The following is a 20,766-nucleotide window of genomic DNA, read 5'->3' as shown; positions in this document are numbered from 1 at the left end:
CTCACACGATATTGTGTTCTAGCGATAAATTGTTAAGACACATAAGCGACTGCTAATAGCGTTTCCTCAATCGTTCTTAGCGAAATTCATTGTACCGGATTACGGAGTAATTTTACCTCGTTACTCAAAGCTGATGGAAACAAAACTTAGAACATGGCAATTAGATTGCAATTTGTATTTTACTCGTAATACTGATAAAACATATAGAATATATCCGTCTACTCTACTTGAAGTTTAAGTAATAAAATACAAATATCAAAATTAAGTAAAAATATGATTTTTCATTCTAGATTGTTTGTTTGTTTTCTAAATTTCGCGCAAAGCTGCGCGAGGGCTATCTGCGCTGACCATTTCTAAATTAACAGTGTACGACTATAGGAAAGTAGCTAGTCATTACCGCCCACCGCCAACTTTTGGGCCACTCTTTACCAACGAATAGTGGGACTGACCGTCACATTATAACCCCCCCCCACGGCTGAAAGAGTGACCATTTATGGTGGGACGAAGATTCGAACCCGCGAACCTCGGAATTCGAGTCGAGTGCCCTACCCACTTGGCCACACCAAGCTCTGTATTCAAGAAGATGCCCTACCCACTTGGCCACACCAAGCTCTGTATTCAAGAAGGTGCCCTACCCACTTGGCCACACCAAGCTCTGTATTCAAGAAGGTGCCCTACCCACTTGGCCACACCAAGCTCTGTATTCAAGAAGGTGCCCTACCCACTTGGCCACACCAAGCTCTGTATTCAAGAAGGTGCCCTACCCACTTGGCCACACCAAGCTCTGTATTCAAGAAGGTGCCCTACCCACTTGGCCATACCAAACTCTGTATTCAAGAAGGTGCCCAACCCACTTGGCCACACCAAGCTCTGTATTCAAGAAGGTGCCCTACCCACTTGGCCACACCAAGCTCTGTATTCAAGAAGGTGCCCTACCCACTTGGCCACACCAAGCTCTGTATTCAAGAAGGTGCCCAACCCACTTGGCCATACCAAGCTCTGTATTCAAGAAGGTGCCCTACCCACTTCGCTATACCAAGCTCTGTATTCAAGAAGGTGCCCTACCCACTTGGCCATACCAAGCTCTGTATTCAAGAAGGTGCCCAACCCACTTGGCCACACCAAGCTCTGTATTCAAGAAGGTGCCCAACCCACTTGGCCACACCAAGCTCTGTATTCAAGAAGGTGTCATACCCACTTGGCCATACCAAGCTCTGTATTCAAGAAGGTGTCATACCCACTTGGCCACACCAAGCTCTGTATTCAAGAAGGTGCCCTACCCACTTGGCCATACCAAGCTCTGTATTCAAGAAGGTGTCATACCCACTTGGCCATACCAAGCTCTGTATTCAAGAAGGTGCCCTACCCACTTGGCCATACCAAGCTCTGTATTCAAGAAGGTAAAATTATCTGCCAGCTGGAGCTTCTTATTTTTACTGGTTAAGTCAGTTGTCATTATAAATTATAAAATTACAAAGTGTTAGTTAATATATTCTGTTCCTGTTAGAACATAGAATGTTTATTACCTGTCATATGTGTCTTCTTGAGTCTCATGACTCTCCAATCAGCTTATGTTTAGTCCTCTAACTCTTCCATGACGGTGTTATGTAAGACGTTCCTTGGACAGCAACGTTTCCTACAGTCATGTAGTGGTACTCATTCAAGTGTTGTCTTGACGTGTTGACTATCTGGAGAGTTGTCTTAGTACTTTACACATAATAACTTGAACAGTGATGTATCCTGTGTTAAAATATAGTGCTGTTAACATGGACAACAAAAGTGCTGTACATATATTAACTTGACACTGATGCTTACCAGTGACACAAAGACACCTATAGAACCATCTGGTCTATTCTACAATAAGTTATCTACCCACACCACTGACATCTATAATCACCAGTTACTCTTGTTATACAGTCAATTCGCTCATCACAGTTGACAATCAAAGTCGATAATTTTGAATTGAATAATACAAAGATGCGAAACGTTATAACCCGAACGCTTTGAAAAATGAACCTTTCTTCATAAAAAGCAAACTGGGAATGTTTTATTTATTCAGATGTGTTAATAGTCACTTGTATTGCTATATCTATTATTAACACAGTCACTTGTATTGTCGTATCCATTATTAACACAGTCACTTTTCAGTACACTATCACTACTACGTATTTCTATATCTGTTACCATAGCACTGTCACTTTATTGTCCACCTTTTCTCATCAATGAAGTTCAAATAAAAACTTTTAGACCGATCGCTCACGTGATGTGTTACGTAGCCGTGTACAAATATTTTTCTCAAATGTGTACATCTGGCTTATATGTATACAAAATTTCACACATAATTCTAGATTCTAAAGAAATATCAGTGTGACAAATTAATGGACTTAAAGCTAAATATGTTTTTTCTATCAAATGTAATTTTCGTACTTGATTTGCTAGATCCTGTTATAAACACAGTTTACCAACCAGCTTATTTCAACAGGTGATTGTTCAGTCCAATATCATTAGAATGAAACACTTTAGAGCACAAGTTTACATATTATACACATTCTACATTACAAAACGTACACCAGGACTTGACACCACATTGTATACATATTTAGTGTTTCTTGGTCAAAATTGTAAAGTTTGAAATAAACAAAATCTCTTTACATATAAAAGTTTGCATAAAACAAGTAAATAAATTTTATTGGTAATAATTTAGAGATATTTGAACTTATTTTTTAAATTTACTTCGATAGTTTCTAGTTTTTCTCTATTCTGTAAATTGGCTAAGTTTTGCTGTTATACACATGCATAATTAACACAACTTTTATTGGTTGTTAATCTCTTATCATTAACTTGTGTGTTAATTGGAGTTAAACGTACAAAAAATATAGTTTTATGCTGGGTTGGGGTGGTGTTTTTACCTACATTCCTTAAGTATGTTTACATGTTATATATAACTCCTTCGTAATATCACTTAATCCTATTGTTTACGTACTAGAGTCAGGTAAAATTGATGCAACTTGGAATGTAAATTGTAACTTATCTTTCTTTCGAGATGTATACGTGTATTAGTTAAACCTTTTTCTTAAAGAGAGTAATATTTTTGTATAAAGTGTAAGTAGATCAGTTGATAAATATTATACGCACAGCAACGTTAGGCCTATAACATCATAAGCTATTCATTACTTTTATTGCACACAATGTAAGTGAATCAGTAAAACAAAACATATATCGCCAGCAGCGTTAGGCCATAAAACTGATAGTTGAAACTGTTTGTATGAGCAGCGTAAATAAATCAGCCAATCAAATCATTTACCGACAGCAACGTTAGGTCTATAACATTGATACACCCTTGTGAAAATTAATTGAAACAAGACGGAAAATTACGATTTTTTCAAATTTTTGCGTTTTATTTCTGAGAATCCAAAAATCATTCACAAATTAATACATGATATGACCTCCTTTATTTTTCAGAAGATCATTAATCCGCTTTGGCATCGAGTCCACGAGTTGACTGCAATCTTTACTAATTTTTGGATCGCGGTACCACACCTCAATTATGGCCTCAATTAGCTTATCTTTTGTAGTACAGTCTTTTCCTCGAAATCTTTCTTTACAAATCGCACAAAGATTTTCAATAGGATTTAAGTCCGAGAGTTTCCAGGCCAGTCCAGCACCTTTATTCGCGTTGTAGTCATAAAATTCTTCACAAGTTTCGATGTGTGGCATGGAGCCAGATCTTGCTGAAAATCTCTTTTTCAATTCTGGAACGACTCTTTTCTGCAAAACTTTAATGTACTGTAGTCCTCGCATCATACCTTTTACGATATGTAAGCCTCCGACGCCATAGTAGCTGAAAAAAGCCCTAAAACATCTTCTTCAAGGGTTGTTTTACGAACAGATTGATGTAAGATTCTCGAAGTTTCTCACCTGGAGATCTGCGAACATGCAGACTTCTTTGACCCTGTACGAAGAAATGAGTCTCCTCACTGAATAACACCTTTCTCCATTGTTCTTGCGTCCAGTTCTTGTATTTCAGACCCCATTGATACCGTTTTTTCTTCATTAAGTTGGTAAGAAGTTGTTTTTTGACTGGTCTTCTTGCCCTTCTAACGCAATTTTGAATGACGTAATATTCCTCAAAATTTCGTCATATATCCCAAAAATAGATCGACCGTACTGAAAACACAGCTAATGACGCCGTCTGTGTGAAAAAATGACTATTAAAGGAAATCAGCGGGTCCAGCGAGCCTACACCGGCCATCATGCTGAAAATATTGTATAATGACCAGTTGTTTCAATTAATTTGCACAAGGGTGTAGTTCTTGAATGAGAGTTGTTCCGCAAAATATGAGAAGAAAACGTGATAAAAGGTAATAAAAGAAACTGACACGTCAGATTGAAAACTTTGTGCGAAGTATTTTGCAAATGGGCCTGGCATGGCCAAGCGCGTTAAGGCGTGCGCTTCGTAATCTGAGGGTCGCGGGCTCGCGCCCGAGTCGCGCCAAACATGCTCGCCCTCCCAGCCGTGGGGGCGTTATAATGTGACGGTCAATCCCACTTTTCGTTGGTAAAAGAGTAGCTCAAGAGTTGGCGGTGGGTGGTGATGACTAGCTGCCTTCCCTCTAGTCTTACACTGCTAAATTAGGGACGGCTAGCACAGATAGCCCTCGAGTAGCTTTGTGCGAAATTAAAAAAAAAACAAACAATTTTGCAAACACCCTTCATCTGACAGTATGATGAAAACCACGGTTTCATTGTAGCTTTGGTAGTTGTTACCTTTCTTACGAGCAGTGCATTTGGATTAGTCAAACCTTATACATTTGGCAATATTAAATCTAAAACTTGTGGAAGTATTCCTTACCTTTATTGTAAGCAGTGTGTAGACCAGTTAAATCTTACAGAGACAATAACGTTAGATTTATAACATAAAATGTTTTTTCTTCCATTTTTTATAAGTGTGTACGTAGATAAGTTAAACTTGATACATACGGCGAAGTTAAACCTATAGGATGAGAAGGTTTCCTTTACATTTTTTATTAGCAGTGTATGAAGATTAGTTAAATCTCATAAAGACAGCAATATTAGGCCTATAATACGAACAGCGGTCTTTTGAGTTTTTATAAGCAGTGTACGTAGATCAGTTAGTCCTAAAACATACAGCGAAGTTAGGCCTATAACATGAAAAGTTGTTCTTTATTATTTTTTTGTATAAGCAGTGTACGTAGATCAATTAAAGCCTTTACAGAAAGCAATATCATCACTTCAAAACATTGGGCTCAGAAATTATCATGTTAAAAGTTTTATACTTTTCTTGTATAAAAATGGAAAAAAAAAAATCCTTGCTTTATTGCAGTTGTAATCGTAATTAAATATAAATCTCTTATGTGATATATTTCACAAATAGGTAGTAATAAAATGTAAAATATTAAACAATTGTATCTTCTAACAGACTTAACTAAGGCAACCATAGGCTAAACATCTATTACGCAAAATATTTCACAAATATATGACATACAACAAGTGGAAAGAAGATATACTATATATAGCCTGGCATGGCCTATCGCGTTAAGGCGTGCGCTTTGTAATCTGAGGGTCGCGGGTTCGCGCCCGAGTCGCGCCAAACATGCTCGCCCTCCCAGCCGTATAATGTCACGGTCAATCCCACTTTCGTTGGTAAAAGAGTAGCCCAGATTGGCGGTGGTGGTGATGACTAGCTGCCTTCCCTTTAGTCTTACACTGCTAAATTAGGGACGGCTAGCACAGATAGCCCTCGAGTAGCTTTGTGCAAAATTCCAAAACAAACAAACAAACAAGCCAGCAGCGAGCTGGATGATATTACATTCAATCTGTACTCCGAAAATGTTACATTTTCATCATATCGATAATAGTTTTTCAACAAAATGCTTTCGGTGATAAACTGTTACATAAATTGTTCTGTTGCTTTACTGCCAGGAATTATTTAGAAATGAGTTTTCGCACGTCTTTGAGTTTCTATTGTACAGAGATATTAATTATTGAAAAACTTCACTTTGCATTAAATTCGGAGGTTTATAAGCTCATAAAAAAGCCCGGCATGGCCAGGTGGTTAAGGCACTCGACTCGTAATCCTCAGATCGCGGGTTCGCGCCCGAGTCGCGCCAAACATGCTCGCCCTCCCAGCCGTGGGGGCGTTATAACGTTACGGTCAATCCCACTTTTCGTTGGTAAAAGAGTAGCCCAAGAGTTGGCGGTGGGTGGTGATGACTAGCTGCCTTCCCTCTACTCTTACACTGTTAAATTAGGAATGGCTAGCGTAGATAGCCCTCGTGTAGCTTTGCGCAAAATTCAAATCAAATAATATATTTAATTGACAATTAGTCGGCCGGATCTGATCAAAAGCTCATATTAAAGTTTATCATAAAATATTAACTCTGTAACTTTTTAAATGTTTATGCTTTCGATAAAGTTTTTCAACGCGATAAACTAATGCTAACAAAAATTATATTTTTGCGATCTTCACTCGACATGTTCTGACACGTTGAGAGTACCTTAAAGTAACTTTTCATCGGTCTGTACTCATGTTTCTAAAGTGTTGAACTAACACACAGCAGTGTTAAATGAGACTTAAAAAAATTAAAGAAATATACATGAACACTTATTAATCGCATCAAGAAAGTCGTAAATTTTCATTCTCTTCCATCGTGGAGATGTTAACTCGTTACCACGAGCTGTTGAAGTGAAATTTACCAGGTGAGAGGAACACGGTTTAGTTCAAAAGTTACTTTGAAATAATCTAAGGTTTACATTCTACTACTAACCCTAAATAAAATCAGTTTCTAAATTTAAGAACAACGTTTTTGTACATAAGTCAACGTAAAATTTGGTTCAATCTTAAATCACTTTTAGGTTATATAAAAATTGCTTGTCACTCTTTGATCAGTCGATAATTTGATTAATAAAGCAAAGAGATTTGAGTTGGTTATTCTAACCAGAAAAATCTGTGCTTTAGCACCAAAGGTTTTCAAATTACGATAACACATATCCTTTAAACCAACTCTTATATAACAAAAATATTACTACACAATTTAAGTTACTTTTTTATTCCATTACAGAAACGTGATGAAATAAACATGTTAGATAACTCTTCTAATGCAACTACACGTCATGATGTCTGTGTTATCACAACAATGTGATTAAAGCCAGTAGTCGTTCAATGTGTTCAACAATGTATTGGTTAAGACTAACGATTAACGTACTATTATTACTATAACCAATATTTTAGGGTGTTCGACTATGTATGCGTCAGTTAAAACCCAATAATGTGTCATTGTTGCTGTAACCAATAATACTGGAATATACTTTTAACTTTAAAACGTGAGTGAATAACGAATGTTTCCAGCATGATAAAAACAAGTGTGTGTGAGAGCACATTGCGTGATTCTTGGTAATGGAAAAGTCAGTTTGTATTTGTTCAGCACATGGGAACTCTTAACTTTCTCAAGAATATATGAGTGAACCTAAATTTACATATTTCCTAGACAGGCATTTAATCATTGTAAGTGTGAGTGTGGGAGGTTTATTGTAAGTGTGAGTGTGGAAGGTTCATTGCAAGTGTGAGTGTGGGAGGTTCATTGTAAGTGTGAGTGTGGAGGTTCATTGTAAGTGTGTGTGGAAGGTTCATTGCAAGTGTGAGTGTGGGAGGTTCATTGTAAGTGTGAGTGTGGGAGGTTCATTGTAAGTGTGAGTGTGGGAGGTTCATTGTAAAGCGTGAATGTGGGAGGTTTATTTTAAGTGTAAGTGTGGGAGGTCCATTGTAAGTGTGAATGTAGGAAGTTTATCGTAAGTGATGAAGTGTAGGAGGTCCATCGTAAGTGCGTGAGTGTGGGAGGTCCATTGTAAGTGTGAGTGTGGGAGGTTTATTGACAGAATGTGAATGTGGGAGGTCCATCGCGTGTGAGTGTGGGAGGTCCATTGTAAGCGTGAGTGGGAGGTCCATTGTAGCGTGAGTGTGGGAGGTTTATTAGGTGTGAATGTGGAGGTTTATTTTAAGTGTAAGTGTGGGAGGTTCATTGTAAGTGTGAATGTAGGAAGTTTATCGTAAGTGTGAGTGTGGGAGGTTCATTGTAAGTGTGAGTGTGGGAGGTTTATTGTAAGTGTGAGTGTGGAAGGTTCATTGCAAGTGTGAGTGTGGGAGGTTCATTGTAAGTGTGAGTGTGGGAGGTTCATTGTAAGTGTGAGTGTGGGAGGTTTATTGTAAGTGTGAATGTGGGAGGTTTATTTTAAGTGTAAGTGTGGGAGGTTCATTGTAAGTGTGAATGTAGGAAGTTTATCGTAAGTGTGAGTGTGGGAGGTTCATTGTAAGTGTGAGTGTGGGAGGTTTATTGTGAATGTGAATGTGGGAGGTTTATTGTAAGTGTGAGTGTGGGAGGTTAACAGAACTAAAAAAAAAAGGAGAACAATATCAATCAAAACTAAATGAAAACATTTCATTCAAAAACAAAAACCAGATATGAATAAAAAAGGAGTGTTGGTATTGTTTATGATATAAAATTTATATTAAATATTTGAGTTTGTAAAATGTAGAATATTTCTGTATGGATTCACTTTTATTATTTTAATTTCTTGATAGCTAAAAAAACATTTTGTTCTACGTTAAAGAATACAAGATAATTAATGCTATCACTGTCATTAACAGAGCAATAGCTGTATAACTCAACAAATATTAACATATATATATATATATATAACAACAACGGTGAAAATGAACTAGAGTTATAAGTAACATTTACCAAAAATGAACAGTTGGTTGAAGTTATCTAGAATTATCAGTAACATTTACCCAACGACAACTGTATAAGTCAACTAGAGTTATTAGTAACATTTATCCAACAACAACAACTGTGCAAACCACATTGTGTGCAAATGAATTGTTTTAACTCAAGAACAACTGCGTAAGGTGATTGATTGGAATATGTAAGAAGTCGTATTGGCCACATAATAATTTAATATAATAAATAATTCGTAGATTTCAACTGAAACTCAGCTATGTCTAGTGTGTTGTAATTGTTAATGATGGAACATCTCATGTAGTGGTAAAACTGATTTTCTGATTAAGATCTGGTGTTCTTGGATTAATGTTAAGAGATTCCAACATTCAGTTTGGAGCTTTTCTCCGGAAATAAAGGATGGTGTGAAACAAACATAACATGACAGTTTTTTAAACAGTCGTAGAAATGTTGACAGAGAGCTTCTCCTTACTAACATTTATGTGAAAAGCGACCATCGAAGTCGGAATAAGAAAAATAATATAGGAGAATTTGTTTATTAAAATATGTATCAGTAATATGTATGATCTGTTCGTAATAACAAACGTGTTAACACTGAGTCTGTATATTCTGCAGTTTTACTTTCTTATTGAAAGGTTTTGTGTTTCATGAACAGAATGTTATTATTGACGGTGTTGCAAGTTTCCATACTTCTGACTTTTATCAAGCTCGTGCTTCCAGTTCAACTAATCTCCTTACCATAAATATATAGAAACTTGGGCCTAATCCTGGCTGGTCCGCTAGGGGGGGGGGAGTTGAAATTGAGCAAACACACGACAAGGGCTCGCGGTAATGTGATTATATAGCGAGAAGAGAAACTCGGGTTATTCAAAGTGAATGCAAGCATTACGGGGTGTGTAAGCTGATCAGACAGTTCTTTCGTATTTCTCGGTTTGTAGGTGTCGCATTTCATTCTTCTGGGAGAAATAGGATAAGTTTTAAAAGGAAAGAAAGAGGGATTAGTTTATCTTATATTTTAGTTTCGGTTAGAAAGGTTAATGCTACAGAGTAGCCCATGGGCAGGATACAATTTAAAACTAATTTACTTTTCATAAATCTTTCTTGTTCTTCATCACAGTCTCAGCGATAAGATGCTGGTTTGTTTTTTTTATTTCGCATCTCCTCCATTATTTCATGCACTACAAACAAGTTCGTTCATCTTGAGACTTCCACTGGTGTCCACTGAGAAGTATTCTGCGATTGTGGTATCAAGATTTTATTCGACCGTGATAAACGTTTATGGATCGTTAAACCAAGGAGTAAAGCCGAGAATTAAAACTACTACATTTATTACCAACTCGTTAAATATGAACACTATAATAGTGGTTGACTTCAGTTGTTACAACAACATCTACGTTTTTGTAAGATATCCTTGTTTCTTTCACATCGTTCATTTATTTCTTAAACTAGAAATAGTTAATAATCGGCCATAGAGACGAAACTAATCAGCTGTTGTTGTTGTTTTTTATTTCGTGCAAAGCTACACGAGGGCTATCTGCGCTAGCCGTCCATAATTTTCTAGTGTAAGACTAGAAGGAAGGCAACTAGTCATCACCACCCACCGCTAACTCTTGGGCTACTCTTTTACCAACGAATAATGTGATTGACCGTAACTTTATGACGCCCCTACGGCTGAAAGGAAGAATACGATTCGTGCGACGGGGATTCGAACCCGTAACCCTCGGATTACGAGTCGAACGCCTTAACCCACCTGGCCTTGCCAGGCCTGTAGCTATTGGTTAAAATGGTATTTAACTGAGTATATGTTCACTTCATTTCAACTGGATGAAATTCACTGATATTAACGTAGAGAAAACATAATCGGAAAGTGTTCCATCTTACCGCGTACGTTAAAATAAGATTTCGTATATTTTCTTCAAATTGTCCGTTAGAAATGTGACGTTACAGGCCTACAATTTAGCTAGATTGACCATTTAAAGTGTAATGTTAGATAAGTTAAATTATCCGTTAGAAGAATAATGTTAAATAACTTAGATTAACCGTTTAAAACGTAATGTTAAATAAGTTAGATTAACCATTAGAAGTGTGATCATAAAAACCTTACTTAGATTAACGTTAATAATGTAATGTTAGATAACGTAGTTAGATTAACGTTAATAACGTAATGTTAGACACCTTAGTTAGATTAATGTTAATAACGTAATGTTAGATAAAGTAGTTAGATTAACGTTAATAATGTAATGTTAGATAAAGTAGTTAGATTAACGTTAATAATGTAATGTTAGATAAAGTAGTTAGATTAACGTTAATAATGTAATATTAGACATCTTAGTTAGATTAACGTTAATAACGTAATGTTACATATCTTAGTTAGATTAACGTTAATAATGTAATGTTAGATAAAGTAGTTAGATTAACGTTAATAACGTAATGTTAGATAATGTAGTTAGATTAACGTTAATAACGTAATGTTAGATAACGTAGTTAGAATAACGTTAATAATGTAATATTAGATAACGTAGTTAGATTAACGTTAATAATGTAATGTTAGATAACGTAGTTAGGTTAACGTTAGTAATGTAATGTTAGATAACGTAGTTAGACTAACGTCAATAATGTAATGTTAGATAAAGTAGTTAGATTAACGTTAATAATGTAATGTTAAATAAAGTAGTTAGATTAACGTTAATAATGTAATGTTAGATATTTTAGTTAGATTAACGTTAATAATGTAATGTTAGATAAAGTAGTTAGATTAACGTTAATAATGTAATGTTAGATAAAGTAGTTAGATTGACGTTAATAATGTAATGTTAGATAAAGTAGTTAGATTGACGTTAATAATGTAATGTTGACAAAAGTAGTTAGATTGACGTTAATAATGTAATGTTAGATAAAGTAGTTAGATTAACGTTAATAATGTAATGTTAGATAAAAGCAGTTAGATTAACGTTAATAATGTAATGTTAGATAAAGCAGTTAGATTGACGTTAATAATGTAATGTTGGAATGCGTGTTGGACTGGACGCCAATAATGTAAATTGTAAGATGTAGTAGCCAGATTAACGTTAATAATGTAATGTTAGATAAAGTAGTTAGACTGACGTTAATAATGCAATGTTAGATGAAAGTAGTTAGATTGACGTTAATAATGTAATGTTAGACAAAGTAGTTAGATTGACGTTAATAATGTAATGTTAGATAACGTAGTTAGATTAACGTTAATAATGTGATGTTAGATAAAGTAGTTAGATTAACGTTAATAATGTAATGTTAGATAAAGTAGTTAGATTAGCGCTAATAATGTAATATTAGATAAAGTAGTTAGATTAACGTTAATAATGTAATGTTAGATAAAGTAGTTAGATTAACGTTAATAATGTAATGTTAGATAAAGTAGTTAGATTAACGTTAATAATGCAATGTTAGATAAAGTAGTTAGATTAACGTTAATAATGTAATGTTAGATAACGTAGTTAGATTAACGTTAATAATGTAATGTTAGATAAACGTAGTTAGATTAACGTTAATAATGTGATGTTAGATAAAGTAGTTAGATTAGCGCTAATAATGTAATATTAGATAAAGTAGTTAGATTAACGTTAATAATGTAATGTTAGATAACGTAGTTAGATTAACGTTAATAATGTAATGTTAGATAACGTAGTTAGATTAACGTTAATAATGCAATGTTAGATAAAGTAGTTAGATTAACGTTAATAATGTAATGTTAGATAAAGTAGTTAGATTAACGTTAATAATGTAATGTTAGATAAAGTAGTTAGATTAACGTTAATAATGTAATGTTAGATAACGTAGTTAGATTAACGTTAATAATGTAATGTTAGATAACGTAGTTAGATTAACGTTAATAATGTGATGTTAGATAAAGTAGTTAGATTAGCGCTAATAATGTAATATTAGATAAAGTAGTTAGATTAACGCTAATAAGGTAGTGTTAGATATTTTAGTTAGATTAACGTTAATAATATGATGTTAGACACTTTAGTTAGGTTAACCATTAGAATCTATACAGCTAGTTATATTAGTTAGATTAACCATTAGAATTGTGATAATAAAATTCTGATCTACACTAACCATCCAATCTATAACATAATCATTTAAGGTGCGAAAAATAGCATAATTAGGAAACCAGCCAATCTGTAGCAAACAAGTTAACTTATCTGATGGGGTGCTCAGAAAAAAAAAACCCAGCCAATCTCTAACAAGCAAATTAACTTGTATAATGAGACATTCAGTAAGAAACCAATCAATCTGTAACAAAGAGGTGAACTTGTCTAATGAGGTATTCAGTAAGAAACCAATCAATCTGTAACAAAGAGGTTAACTTGTCTAATGAGGTATTCAGTAAGAAAACAGTCAATCTGTAACAAAGAGGTTAACTTGTCTAATGAGGTATTCAGTAAGAAACCAATCAATCTGTAACAAAGAGGTTAACTTGTCTAATGAGGTATTCAGTAAGAAACCAGTCAATCTGTAACAAAGAGGTTAACTTGTCTAATGAGGTATTCAGTAAGAAACCAGTCAATCTGTAACAAAGAGGTTAACCTGTCTAATGAGGTATTCCGTAAGAACAAATGAATCTCTTACAAACAAGTTAACTTGTTTAAAAAGGTATAGAAACCAGTCAATATCTAACAAAGAGGTTAACTTGTCTAATGAGGTATTCAGTAAGAAACCAGTCATTCAGTAACAAACAGGTTAACTTGTCTAATGAGGTATTCATTAATAAAACATTCAATCTCTAAGAGATAGGTTAACTAACATATTAAGACATGAGTAAGAATCTAACCAGTGAATGATGTAAAATTCTAAGTTGAGTAATTAGTCGTAAATAAATAAACAGCCATTATTTAGTGTAAAATGAAAAATGTAATGTAACGCACAACAATTGAGACAGCATATATTGTAACAGTTTGAGTTTTATGATGGAGCATATTCAAGAAACATCCAATTTGTAACGTAAATATCTAAGTTGTTAGTTAGGTGTAAGAAATATAGAAACGTGTAACGTAAAAGTTAAGTTTGAGTAAAAAAATAACATACAGTCTATAGTGTAATGGTTTATGTTGTGTATGAAGAAACCAGTTACTCTACAGTGTAATTATATAAGATATTATTAAGATGAAAGTGAGAAACCAACTCATGTTTTACGTAACGGTTTAAGGTGTTTAGTAAGATATGAGTAAGAAACCAGACAACCTTTATTAAACCAGACATCTTTTATTAAGTCTGTAGTATATCATGAATAAGAAAACACCGAAGCGAATGTAAATATAAATCTTTGGTTTACTATTAACATCCAATCGACGCCAGATGGAGCTCTTTTTAATTTCACGCGAAGCCACACGAGGGCCGTCTGCGCTAGCCGTCCCTAATTTTGTAAGACTAGGGGATTTGTTTGTTTGTTTTTTTGGAATTTCGCACAAAGCTTCTCGAGGGCTATCTGTGCTAGCCGTCCCTAATTTAGCAGTGTAAGACTAGAGGGAAGGCAGCTAGTCATCACCACCCACCGCCAACTCTTGGGCTACTCTTTTACCAACGAATAGTGGGATTGACCGTCACATTATAACGCCCCCACGGCTGGGAGAGAGAGCACGTTTAGCGCGACGCGGGCGCGAACCCGCGACCCTCGGATCACGAGTCGCACGCCTTACGCGCTCGGCCATGCCAGGCCCAAGACTAGAGGAAAGGCAACTAGTCATCACCACTCACCGCCAATTTTTGGGCTACTCTTTTACCAACGAATAGTGTGTTTGACCGTGTTATTATAACGCCCTTACGGCAGAAAGGATTAGCAAGTTTGATATGACGGGTATTCGAGCATGCGATTCTCAGATTACGAGTCGAGTGCCTTAACTGCCTGGCTGTGTCAGGCCAAGGTCCTTTTTAATGTCCTTTTCTTTGCGCGAATTCATCATAGAACAAAGCAATCACTTTCGAAACTCATTACGTCCTATCTTAGACTGTTTATGAAACCGACAAAGTGCCTTCCTTATACTACGTCACTACTATACACACCTACAACTCACGTGGCGTCGATAGAACTGAACATACATACATAAGTTGTAAACTAAGATATGCCATTAACAGTATTAATAAAATCGTGTTAACAGCTCTTTCTAATTAATTAGTTATTAAGAAATATTTTTAACCCTGGGCTAAATATTCGAAGATTAATGAACGTGATGGACTTCAACCTGTTTTCTGTCTTCACTGCTTTACAAGAAACCTCTGTTTTAAGGAGAAATTATTCTCCACAAAAAATAACAAAGGTTCGTTTTAATTAAACTTTTTATATTGTAACAATGAACATATTTATAACTATATAGCCAAAACAAATTACTTTAACTCTCCTAAACACCAAAACTGAACGAAAAAATTACAGTAAAGGGAAGATAGAACCCTAATTTATACAACTGGAATTCATTGTGCTTACAGGGGGGTCACTTTTTTTAATTTTATTTCATAACTTGATGTCGTCATTTCATATATAATATAATTTATAACGTGTATTAGTGGTAATAGAGAAATATTTACATCTTTTGTCCTGTTTATCAACTTAGAATTATCGTAAATTTCTTATCCTATTTAATAACATAGAAGTATCGTAAATCTCTTGTTTTATTTAACAAATTAGAATGATCGTAAATCTCTTGTCTTATTTAACAAATTAGAATGATCGTAAATCTCTTGTCTTATTTAACAAATTAGAACGATTATAAATCTGTTGTCTTATTTAACAAATTAGAATGATCGTAAATTTCTTGTCTCATTTAATAAGTTAGAATTATCGTAAATCTGTTATCCCTTTTAATAACATGGAAATATCGTAAATATCCCGACTTATTTAATAAATTAGAATTATCCTAAATCTCCTGACTTATTTAATAAGTTAGAATTATTCTAAATCTCCTGACTTATTTAATAAGTTAGAATTATCGTAAATCTGTTTCCTATTTAATAAATTAGAATTATCCTAAATCTCCTGACTTATTTAATAAGTTAGAATTATTCTAAATCTCCTGACTTATTTAATAAGTTAGAATTATTCTAAATCTCCTGACTTATTTAATAAGTTAGAATTATCGTAAATCTGTTTCCTATTTAATAAGTTAGAATTATCCTAAATCTCCTGACTTATTTAATAAAATCGTAAATCTCCTGACTTAGTTAATAAGTTAGAATTATCGTAAATCTCCTGACTTATTTAATAAGTTAGAATTATCCTAAATCTCCTGACTTATTTTTATTTAATAAGTTAGAATTATCAAATCTCTTTCCTATTTAATAAATTAGAATTATCCTAAATCTCCTGACTTATTTAATAAATTAGAATTATCCTAAATCTCCTGACTTATTTAATAAGTTAGAATTATCCTAAATCTCCTGACTTATTTAATAAGTTAGAATTATCCTAAATCTCCTGACTTATTTTTATTTAATAAGTTAGAATTAGCGTAAATCTCTTTCCTATTTAATAAATTAGAATTATCCTAAATCTCCTGACTTATTTAATAAATTAGAATTATCCTAAATCTCCTGACTTATTTAATAAGTTAGAATTATCCTAAATCTCCTGACTTATTTAATAAGTTAGAATTATCGTAAATCTCCTGACTTATTTAATAAGTTAGAATTATCCTAAATCTCCTGACTTATTTTATTTAATAAGTTAGAATTATCGTAAATCTCTTTCCTATTTAATAAATTAGAATTATCCCAAATCTCCTGACTTATTTAATAAATTAGAATTATCCTAAATCTCCTGACTTATTTAATAAGTTAGAATTATCCTAAATCTCCTGACTTATTTAATAAGTTAGAATTATCGTAAATCTCCTGACTTATTTAATAAGTTAGAATTAACCTAACCTAACCTAACCTTATTTAATAAGTTAGAATTATCCTAAATCTTCTGACTTATTTTTATTTAATAAGTTAGAATTATCCTAAATCTCCTGACTTATTTTTATTTAATAAATTAGAATTATCCTAAATCTCCTGACTTATTTTTTATTTAATAAATTAGAATTATCCTAAATCTCCTGACTTATTTTTATTTAATAAGTTAGAATTATCCTAAATCTCCTGACTTATTTTATTTAATAAATTAGAATTATCCTAAATCTCCTGACTTATTTTTATTTAATAAGTTAGAATTATCCTAAATCTCCTGACTTATTTTTATTTAATAAATTAGAATTATCCTAAATCTCCTGACTTATTTTTATTTAATAAGTTAGAATTATCGTAAATCTCCTGACTTATTTTTATTTAATAAGTTAGAATTATCGTAAATCTCCTGACTTATTTTTATTTAATAAATTAGAATTATCCTAAATCTCCTGACTTATTTTTATTTAATAAGTTAGAATTATCCTAAATCTCCTGACTTATTTTAAAAACCTACAATCAAATATTATATTTTCACATTAAGACAACGATTAGATAATGAAGAATATTATAACTATTAAGTCTTCGTATTTTTAGAAAAGAAAAGTCTATAATTCAGAATAAAGGAATTTGCTAATCATGTACGATGGATACACATCGTTACATAAAAGTAAGCTAAGCCGTACTGGGCTTTAGAGACCCGAAATCCAACCAATCAAAATAGCTTTCATTTCCACCTGATGGTTTCCAAACGTAGAGCTTCAAAGGAGCCGATAGTTCAAAGTTGTATGTTGTATCCCTGAAGACTGAAACCCTATAGTAACGTTGAAGAAGAACGGTATTTATTTTGTTTTTATAAAGTTACATCGAGTTCTGAAGCATTTCATCGATTCTAACATCTTAACCTACTTTCTAGAGGGGTTTACTGCTAACTATAACACTCTTATATCAATTATCAAAGAATCCAGTTCTAGCTGTAAAACTCTAATTTGAATTATCAAAGTCTCTAGCTCTAATTATGAAACTCTTATATTAATTGTCAAAGTATTTAGTTCCTTCTACAAGATTCTTTTAATAATTATCTAAGTACCAGGTTCTATAAAACATAAATATTGATTATCAAAGTACCTAGTTCTAACTATAAAACTCTAATATTAATTGTGAACTTGCTTACTACTAACTATAAAACTCTAAGATTAATTAAAATACATAGTTCTAACTATAAAATCCTGTACAATTATTAAAATACTTAGTTCGAACTATAAAACAGTGGGATTAATTATTAAAATATCTAGTTTAACTGAAAAAAATACAGAATTAATTATTAAAACACCTAGTTCTAACTATGAAACTCTTAGAAATAATTATTAACATACCTATTAATAACAATAAAACTCTGAAATTAATTATTAAAACACCTATTTCTAAGTATAAAACACTAGAATTAAATATTCAAATACCTATATTAAAACAAAAAAACTCTGGAATTGATTATTAACATACCTAATTATGACTACAAAACTCGAAATTAATTATTAAAATACCTGGTTCTAATTATAAAAGTACAGAATAAATTATTCAAATACCTATGTCTAACGAAAAAAATCTGAAATTAATTATTAAAACACCAAGTTCTAACTACAAAACATAGAATAAATTATTAAAATACCTATTTTTAACAATAAAACTCGGGAAACATATTAAAACACATAGGTGTAATTAGAAACTCTGGAATTAATAACTAAAATACCTAGTTCCAAAAATGAAACTATAGAATTAATTAATAAAATACCTAGCTCTAAATATAAAACTGTGAAAAATTATTAAAATACCTAGTCTGAGGGTAAAAGTATACATTTAATTATTAAAATACCTCGTTCTAACTATGAAATTCTAGAATTAATTATTAAAATACTTAGTTCTAACAATAAAATAGTAGAGTTAAATATTGGAATAACTAATTCTCAATATAAAACTTTCAAAATTACTAAAATACCTATGTCTAACTATGAAACTCTGATATTAATCGTTAAAATACCTAGTTTTAACTAAAAATTATAAAATTAATCATTAAAATACCTAGTTCTAACTCAAAACTATAAAATTAATTATTAGAATACCTTGTCCTAACTATAAAACTATGGCATGAATTATTAAAGTACCTAGTTCTAGGTATAAAACTAGAGAAGTAATTATTAAATTACCCAGTTTAACTACAAAACACTGGAAATTTATTAAAATACCTAGTTCTAACTATGAAACTCTGGAATTAATTATAAAAATATCTGGATCTCACAATAAAACTATAGAATTATTTATTGAAATAGGTAGTTCTAAGCTTTTGAAATTCTGAACTGATTACTAAATTACCTAATTTTTAACTATAAAATACCAGAATTAATTATAAAACAAACTATTTAACTATAAAATACTAGAATTAATTAATGAAATACCTAGTTCTAACTATAAAACTAGAGACTGAATTATTAAGCTACTCAGTTTAACCATAAAACCGCGGAAAGTTATTAAAATACCTAGTTCTAACTGTAAAACTATGGAATTAATTATTAAACTACCTAGATCTCGCTATAAAACTATAGGATTAATGATAAAAAGACCTAGTTCTAACAATAAAGCTATAATATTAATTATGGCAATACGTAGTACTTACTATAACCCTGCAAAATTAATAAAATACCTTGGTCTAAATATGAAACTTTAGAAAATTAATAACATACCTCGTTGTTAGAATAATACTATGGAATTAATTGTTAAAATATTTAAATATGATTACAAATCTATAGAATTATTTATTAAAATATCTAGTTCTAAGTACGAACTCGAAATTATTTATTAAAATACACAGTTCTTAACTATGAAACCAGAATTAATAATAAAAATAAATAGTTCTAAGTATAAAACACTAGAATTAATTATTAAAATACCTAGTTCTTAACTTTAACAATTATTAAAATACATATTTCTAACTATGAAACCTTAAAATTAATCGTTAAAATAAATAGTTTTAACTAAATAATTATTGAATTAATTACAACATACCTAGTTCTAACTACAAACTATAAAATTAACTATTAAAATACATGCTTATCACTATAAAACTATGGAATTAATTATTAAAAATAACTAGATCTAACTATAAAACTAGAGAATTAATTATTAAAATATCTAGTCCCAACTATAGAACTAGAGAATTAATTATAAAAAATACCTGGTACTAACAACTATAAAAAAAACTCTGGAAATAATTATTAAAATACCTAGCTTTAACTATAAAACTGTGAAAAATTATTGAAATACCTAGTTCTGAGTGTAAAATAATACAATTAATTACTATATTACCTAGTTCTAACTACAAAACGCTAGAATTAATTACTAAACTACCTAGTTCTAACTACAGAAGTATAGAATTGATTATTAAAATACATAGTTCTAACTATAAAGCTCAAAAAAATTCTTAAAATACGATACGTATTTCTAACAATTAAACTCCGGAATTAATTATTAAAATAACAAGGTCTAATTATATAACTCTGACTTAATAATTAAAATTTTAGTTCTAATCCAAAACTCGAATTAAATATTAAAATACCATGTTCTAAGTATAAAACTGGCATTAATTATTAAAATTATTATTATTATTAATTATGAATTATTAAAATTCATACTTCTTATTATGAAACTCGGAATATTTAATAAAATACCTAGTTTTAACAATGAAACTGGAGAATTATTAAAATAGGTCTTTCTAACAATATAACATTTGAATTATTAAAAATTTCTTCTAACGATAAAACTATGGAATTAATTATTAAAATACACAGTTATAACTACAAAACTATGGCAGTAATCGTAAAGTTACGTAGTCTAACTATGAAAATAGAGAATTAATTATTAAAATACTCAGTTCACTTTTTAAAAAACTCAGAAAAGTTATTAAAATACCTAGTTCTAACTATAAAATTGTGGAATTAATTATAAAAAATATACTTAGATATCTCTATTAAACTATAGAAATAATTATAAAAATACCTAGACCTCTCTATAAAACTAGAGAATTAATTATAAAAATACC

The 20,766-nt window shown here is 31.8% G+C and overlaps 1 protein-coding gene across 2 annotated transcripts in view; it reads left to right on the top strand.

The window, feature by feature from the left end:
* LOC143230165 (zeta-sarcoglycan-like) overlaps nucleotides 1-20,766 on the top strand; it is a 392,495-nt gene that overhangs the window by 122,265 nt on the left and 249,464 nt on the right. The gene's annotated exons all lie outside the window — the stretch shown is intronic.

The sequence above is a fragment of the Tachypleus tridentatus genome, chromosome 10 (assembly GCF_004210375.1).
Source record: "Tachypleus tridentatus isolate NWPU-2018 chromosome 10, ASM421037v1, whole genome shotgun sequence".
NCBI lineage: Eukaryota > Metazoa > Arthropoda > Merostomata > Xiphosura > Limulidae > Tachypleus > Tachypleus tridentatus.
The sequence above is the reverse complement of the archived record's forward strand: the minus strand, read 5'-3'. Positions and strand labels throughout refer to the sequence as shown.